Genomic DNA, 8,439 nt, shown 5'->3' with positions numbered 1-8,439 from the left:
CCCTGTGAGGAGGGGCCCACGGCCCCTCTCGCCTCCTTTCTTCGCGTACGCCTTCGTCCCGAAAACCTAAGCTCACGGGGGTACGTCGCGAAGGGTCACAGCCGCCTCTGCGGGGCGGAGAACACCGAGAGAAAAGAGCTCTCCGGCGAGGCTGAGATCTGTTGGGGAATTCCCTCCCGGAGGGGAAATCGACGCCATCGTCACCGTCATCGAGCTGGACATCATATCCATCACCATCATCATCATCTTCATCATCATCACCGCCGTCTCCACCGCTGCACCTCGTCACCGCTGTAACAATTTGGGTTTGATCTTGTTTGTTTGATAGGGAAACTCTCCCGGTGTTGATTTCTACTTGTTATTGATGCTATTGAGTGAAACCGTTGAACCAAGGTTTATGTTCGGATTGTTATTCATCATCATATCACCTCTGATCATGTTCCATATGATGTCTCGTGAGTAGTTCGTTTAGTTCTTGAGGACATGGGTGAAGTCTAAATGTAAGTAGTTGTTGCGGTCAGAAACCCACCGGCGAGCAACGACGGGCAACACAGTAGAGCCGGGAGGCTCCCAGAACTGCGGCTGGCCCTGGTCCCTCGAGCGACGGCCCGCAAAGCCTCGGCACGCACGTCCGATGCTGGTGCAAGGGCGTGCCACCTGACCTATACCTGGTCGGGAAGGTGATGGATTTGCTTCGCTTAGTTTCTGCATGGCATACACGTAAACATTAAATACGAGCCTCGGTCGGCTCTCGAGGTTGTCTCGTGAATCGGCTGAAGGAGCCGATCCACCCATGATTCGTATGAGGTCTACGATCACATGGTGGTCCTGCTTGATCAAAATAAAGCTAAAACGACCTACGACGATTTAGGGTTTTCACCACATAATCGGAACATCCTACTCGTGATTGAGCCTGGCAGCCACACATGGTGATAATAAACCAACCCTAGACAAGGCCTAAAAACCAACATGGAGTTGATCCCCGGAACATCTTATCTAGGGCTAGCAAACTACACCCTACGTGCTACTGGATCCTTCAACCCGTTTGCAAGGCCTAACTATGCGAGATATTAAACTAATCCTTGAAGAACAAGGAGCAATCATAACGGATCGGATCTACTAAACAATGATCAAGCGAGGTGCCGCCCTTACACCTAAGATAGGTGTAAGGGCGGCTAGACATCTAAGGGTTGCATGGACAAAAGCATGTGACACGATGAAACAATGCTAACCCTAACACATCTATGATAACTACGTTGCTCGCCATCAACAAAGCTTCAGCACGAGCAACGCATGAACAACGAATAAACGTATACCGCCTAGATCGCAAGATGCGATCTAGGCAACATGATGCTTACCCGGAAGAAACCCTCGAAACAAGGGGTTGGCGATGCGCCTAGATTGGTTTGTGATGAACGTGATTGTTGTCTTTCTCAATAACCCTAGATACATATTTATAGTCCGTAGACTTTCTAACGTGGGAATAATCCCAACCGTGCACGAGCCAAATTCTATCTAACCGACACGTATCCTACTATATTTACAGATACACGGGCAAACTAGCCCAAATTTTGTATACAAGGCCGATTCATGTATATCTTCCGTGTATATTCTTCAAGCCCATCTTAATCGTGGCCCACCTCTGATCCGGTCAAATTCTGGTGATAACACATGCCCCCTGGTTTTGGAAATGATAATTCCAAAATCACTCTGCTTTTTTTTCTTCGTCGGGTCATGTCGTGGCAGAGCAGAACCGTCGCAGTACCCTTCATCATGATGCCTTGCCTTCTCAACTTCTCCGCGTGACCTGGCAAATTTTTTTTCTTTGGGCACCACTTCCTCGGAAACTGATGTGGCATTGAATCTCCACTATATCCCCTTTTATTTAACCGCTCCACACAGTTCGCCACTTCATCCCCTTGCTCTGTTCTGGCCATCGGCACCAAGAAACCCCAATCTCAGAGCAATGTCTTCCTCCTCTTCCTCCTCCGCCTCGTCGGATCTCTCCTCCCAGTCCTTCTCCTCCTCCTCCTCCTCCTCCTTCTCCTCCTCCTCCTCCCGCGAACCCACGCCGGAGTGGGATCCGATGGCGGCTCTGATGGCGGCGCACGACGAGCGCGCCCCAGAGGAGTGGGACCAGGAGGACCACGCCTCCTCCGTCCGGTCCGAGGACGACAAGTCCTTGACCGAGCGGAGATGAAGACCTCCAGTTCCTCGCTGATGGGGAACTGGAATCGGAGAGCGAGGACGACTCATTCTCCTGGGACGATTACACCTCCTCCGAGGAAGAGGAGGAGGAAGACGACGACGACGACTCCCTCGAGGATTACCCGCCGGCGAAGCGCTTCCGCGCCGTGGTCCGACGACGACGACGATGATGAAGATGAGGAGGCCCCCAACGAGGGCCATTGGAGCAGCGACGAGGAGCCCGCCGGCAGCAGCGCCGACGGGAGCTCCGATGACGACGACGAGGGCAGCGACGGCCCGTAGACTAGGATCTACTAGTACAGGCCTAGTAGTAGTAGTAGCAGATTGGTCAATAGACCTTTCTGTTGTTCTTCCTCCCTTGAGCAATCGGCTCTTTCTTTGTAAGAAATCCTATTATTAATGAAGAAAATATTCTCCTATTAATTTTGCTTTCTTGTCAATTTTGCCGATTGTCAAACGAAGTCGCTGCACAAAGAGCCGATGGCAGGGCATCGGCTTGCACTATAAACACGATTTGAGGCCAAACGGTTTGCCTATTCACACGGTCAAACGAGATCCAGTCCATGTCCAAACCATCCTCCAACCTCACACGCGAAGATTCAACTCCTCGGCAAATCCATCGGGAGATTCATCTCGAGATGTCATGATTTCCGGCCTGAAACCGATCCGTTAACCTTGCTCAATTGAGCTTGTTCCTCTAGAGTCGATGGCAATGCATCGGCTTTTTTATTATTCTGAAGTCGATGTCCGTGCATCGGCTGTACTAGTATACTTATTTCTCAAGTCGATGTCTGCGCATAAATTTTTTTTATTGGTCGATTTCATGAATCGGCCCCCATATTTCACTGTTCGTCATCCCGCATGCTTGGGAAATATTTCTTAAGATGTTGACCATTGACAGCTGTTGGGAACTTAGCGCCGTCCAGCTGCTCCAGCATGTATGCATTACCCTTCAAAACCTGGACGACTTTGTAAGGACCGTGCCAATTAGGAGACCATTTGCAATATGCTTTATCCTTGGTTCCTAGTGGCAACACGGCTTCCCATACTAGATCACCAACTTGAAACTCCTTTGGTCTCACCTTCTTATTGTATGCACGAGCTACCCTGGCTTTGTTCTCTTTAATTTTCTCAAGTGACCAAAGTCTAAGTTCCGTTGCATCCTCAATAGTGTCACTCATCAGGCCTGCATATTCTTCAGCTGTCAGGTCATTCTGAAACGTGACACGTCTCGATCCAGCCGTAATTTCCCAAGGTAATACGGCTTCCTGCCTATAGACAAGCTGGTATGGCGAAGTCTTTATAGCTCCATGGCATGACATGCGATAGGCCCACAAAGCTTCGACAATGTCTCATGCCACACCCTAGGGTTCTCGTCAATCTTCCTCTTAATCAGCTTGATCGGGCTTTGATTGGACGCTTCAGCTTGCCCGTTGGCTTGAGCATAGTATGGAGATGATCGGATCAGCTTAATCCACGATACGTCTCCGACGTATCGATAATTTCTTATGTTCTATGCCATATTATTGATGATACCTACATGTTTTATGCACACTTTATGTCATATTCGTGCATTTTACGGAACTAACCTATTAACAAGATGCCGAAGTGCCGGTTCTCGTTTTTCGCTGTTTTTGGTTTCGAAATCCTAGTAACGAAATATTCTCGGAATTGGACGAAACGAAGACCCGGGGTCCTATTTTTCCACGGAGCTTCCGAGAAGACCGAAGAACACACGAAGTGGGGCCACGAGGTGGCCAAACCACAGGGCCGCGCGGCCCGGGGGGCCCGCGCCGCCTAGTGTGTGGCCCCCTCGTCCGGCCCCGACTGCGCCCTTCCGCCTACTTAAAGCCTCCGTCGCGAAAACCCCGATGCGAAAAACCACGATACGGAAAACCTTCCGGAGACGCCGTCGCCGCCGATCCCATCTCGGGGGATTCCGGAGATCTCCTCCGGCACCCTGCCGGAGAGGGGATTCATCTCCCGGAGGACTCTACACCGCCATGGTCGCCTCCCGGAGTGATGAGTGAGTAGTTCACCCCTGGACTATGGGTCCATAGCAGTAGCTAGATGGTTGTCTTCTCCTCATTGTGCTTCATTGTTGGATCTTGTGAGCTGCCTAACATGATCAAGATCATCTATACTGTAATTCTATATGTTGTGTTTGTCGGGATCCGATGGATAGAGAATACCATGTCATGTTAATTATCAAGTTATTATACATGTGTTGTTTATGATCTTGCATGCTCTCCGTTTCTAGTAGAGGCTCCGGCCAAGTTTTTACTTTTAACTCCAAGAGGGAGTACTTATGCTCGATAGTGGGTTCATGCCGCATTGACACTAGGACGAGTGACAGAAAGTTCTAAGGTTGTGTTGTCTTTGTTGCCACTAGGGATAAAACATTGGCGCTATGTCCGAGGATGTAGTTGTTGATTACATTACGCACCATACTTAATGCAATTGTCTGTTGCTTTGCAACTTAATGCTTGGAGGGGTTCGGACGATAACTTTGAAGGTGGACTTTTTAGGCATAGATGCGGTTGGATGGCGGTCTATGTACTTTGTCGTAATGCCCAATTAAATCTCACTATACTTATCATGTCATGTATGTGCATTGTTATGCCCTCTCTATTTGTCAATTGCCCGACTGTAATTTGTTCACCCAACATGCTTTTATCTTATGGGAGAGACACCTCTAGTGAGCTGTGGACCCCGGTCCATTCTTTAATCTTGAAATACAAATCTGCTGCAATACTTGTTTTTACTATTTTCTCTGCAAACAATCATCTTCCACACAATACGGTTAATCCTTTGTTACAGCAAGCCGGTGAGATTGACAACCTCAGCTGTTTCGTTGGGGCAAAGTACTTTGGTTGTGTTGTGCGGGTTCCACGTTGGCGCGGAATCTCCGGTGTTGCGCCGCACTACATCCCGCCGCCATCAACCTTCAACGTGCTTCTTGGCTCCTCCTGGTTCGATAAACCTTGGTTTCTTTACGAGGAAAACTTGCTGCTGTGCGCATCATACCTTCCTCTTGGGGTTGCCCAACGAACGTGTGAAATACACGCCATCAAGCTCTTTTACGGCGCCGTTGCCGGGGAGATCAAGACACTGCTGCAAGGGGAGTCTCCACTTCTCAATCTCTTTACTTTGTTTTTGTCTTGCTTTATTTTATTTACTACTTTGTTTGCTGCACCTATATCAAAACACAAAAAAATTAGTTGCTAGCTTTACTTTATTCTTGTCTTGTTTGCTATATCAAAAACACAAAAAAATTAGTTACTTGCATTTACTTTACTTATTTCATCATGTTTCCTTTTGATTTTACCGCAAAGAACATACCGGTAGGACAAGGGTCTATAATTGGGAGGAATAATATAGAAGAATTTTTCAGCCATGTTAGTACCATTGAAGATTTTGAAGATAGACACTTGGTAGACCTTGCTCCCACTTATGAAATTGCTGCTGCTGCTTTAGTTCGCTTGTTGGAAACTAAATTTGTTAATCTAAATCCTATAATCCAACACATGTTTCTTACACTTGGTGATATGGAAGAAGGGGAAAAGAAAGATTTTGTTTTAGAAACCCTTCTTAGAGAATTTGGTGGTCTAGCAAGAGAAGCTAGAAAGGTCTTTGCTAAATTTAATATGCTTGGTTCTCATACTAATTTTGTTGGTCTCCTTGAAAAGATGGACATGGATAGGATAAGGTACACTAATAATGCTAATGATGGTGGGGAGATCAAAGCACCAATACCATGTAAACTCCTAGCTATGAATGATGCACTAGAACATAACTATGCTTGGCTTGTTCCTGAAAATTTGTTTGATGAGAATAGCAAGCCCAAGAATAATGAAAAGGGAGACGCTGAAACTTATGTATCCAATATACTATGCATGGTTGAGAAAACTCCAAACCCCGCTGTAGGTGCACCACCTTTCGATAATACTTGAGTTACACTTTCTGCGCCTAGCTGAAAGGCGTTAAAGAAAAGCGCTTATGGGAGACAACCCATGTTTTTACTCCAGTATTTTTGTTTTATATTTGTGTCTTGAAAGTTATTTACTACTGTAGCAACCTCTCCTTATCTTAGTTTTATGTTTTGTTGTGCCAAGTAAAGTCTTTGATAGAAAAGTAAGTACTAGATTTGGATTACTTGCGCAGTTCCAGATTTCTTTGCTTTGTCACGAATCTGGGTCTATCTCCCTGTAGGTAGCTCAGAAAATTACGCCAATTTACGAGCATGATCCTCAGATATGTACGCAACTTTCATTCAATTTGAGCATTTTCGTTTGAGCAAGTCTGGTGGCCTAATAAAATCCATCTTTACGGACTGTTCTGTTTTGACAGATTCTGTCTTTTATTTCGCATTGCCTCTTTTGCTATGTTGGATGAATTTCTTTGATCCACTAATGTCCAGTAGCTTTATGCAATGTCCAGAAGTGTTAAGAATGATTGTGTCACCTCTGAACATGTGAATTTTTATTATGCACTAACCCTCTAATGAGTTGTTTCGAGTTTGGTGTGGAGGAAGTTTTCAAGGGTCAAGAGAGGAGTATGATGCAATATGATCAAGGAGAGTGAAAGCTCTAAGCTTGGGGATGCCCCGGTGGTTCACCCCTGCATATATTAAGAAGACTCAAGCGTCTAAGCTTGGGGATGCCCAAGGCATCCCCTTCTTCATCGACAACATTATCGGGTTCCTCCCCTGAAACTATATTTTTATTCGGCCACATCTTATGTACTTTGCTTGGAGCGTCGGTTTGTTTTTGTTTTTGTTTTGTTTGAATAAAATGGATCCTAGCATTCACTTTATGGGAGAGAGACACGCTCCGCTGTTGCATATGGACAAATATGTCCTTAGGCTCTACTCATAGTATTCATGGCGAAGTTTCTTCTTCGTTAAATTGTTATATGGTTGGAATTGGAAAATGCTACATGTAGTAACTCTAAAATGTCTTGGATAATTTGATACTTGGCAATTGTTGTGCTCATGTTTAAGCTCTTGCATCATATACTTTGCACCCATTAATGAAGAAATACTTAGAGCTTGCTAATTTGGTTTGCATATTTGGTTTCTCTAGAGTCTAGATAACATCTAGTATTGAGTTTTGAACAACAAGGAAGACGGTATGGAGTCTTATAATGTTTACCATATGTCTTTTATGTGAGTTTTGCTGTACCGTTCATCCTTGTGTTTGTTTCAAATAACCTTGCTAGCCTAAACCTTGTATCGAGAGGGAATACTTCTCATGCATCCAAAATCCTTGAGCCAACCACTATGCCATTTGTGTCCACCATACCTACCTACTACATGGTATTTATCCGCCATTCCAAAGTAAATTGCTTGAGTGCTACCTTTAAAATTCCATCATTCACCTTTGCAATATATATCTCATGGGACAAATAGCTTAAAAACTATTGTAGTATTGAATATGTACTTATGCACTTTATCTCTTATTAAGTTGCTTGTTGAGCGATAACCATGTTTACGGGGACGCCATCAACTATTCTTTGTTGGATATCATGTGAGTTGCTATGCATGTCCGTCTTGTACGAAGCAAGAGAGATCTACCACCTTCATGGTTGGAGCATGCATGTTGTTAGAGAAGAACTTTGGGCCGCTAACTAAAGCCATGATTCATGGTGGAAGTTTCGGTTTGGACATATATCCTCAATCTCATATGAGAATAATAATTTTTGCCACATGCTTATGCATTAAAGAGGAGTCCATTATCTGTTGTCCATGTTGTCCCGGTATGGATGTCTAAGTTGAGAATAATCAAAAGCGAGAAATCCAAAATACGAGCTTTCTCCTTAGACCTTTGTACAGGCGGCATGGAGGTACCCCATTGTGACACTTGGTCAAAACATGTGCATTGCAAAGATCCGGTAGTCCAAGTTAATTAGGACAAGGTGCGGGCACTATTAGTGTTGGGGGGATAACCCCCGGTATGCCAAAGGCATGCCAAACCGGATGGCATGTGCCATCAAGATACCGGTTTAATGTTTATACCGGAACCTGAGGTTAAGAGTTTAGCTAAGTGGAGCTAAGCCGGTATCCCCAAGAGGGGTATACCGGAACCCGTAAAGAAGATACCGGAAAGGAGAGCCTGTCGGCGGGAGCTGGTCAAAGATTCTCTCCGAGCTAGAAGACAAAGATGAGCTAAGCAAAGTGACTTTTGACGAAGGGCTGACGATAAAGAGAAGGGTGACGGTCAAAGAAGCGAG

This window comes from Lolium rigidum, chromosome 7, assembly GCF_022539505.1.
Source record: "Lolium rigidum isolate FL_2022 chromosome 7, APGP_CSIRO_Lrig_0.1, whole genome shotgun sequence".
NCBI classification, from domain to species: Eukaryota; Viridiplantae; Streptophyta; class Magnoliopsida; order Poales; family Poaceae; genus Lolium; species Lolium rigidum.
Note: the sequence above shows the minus strand (reverse complement) of the source record.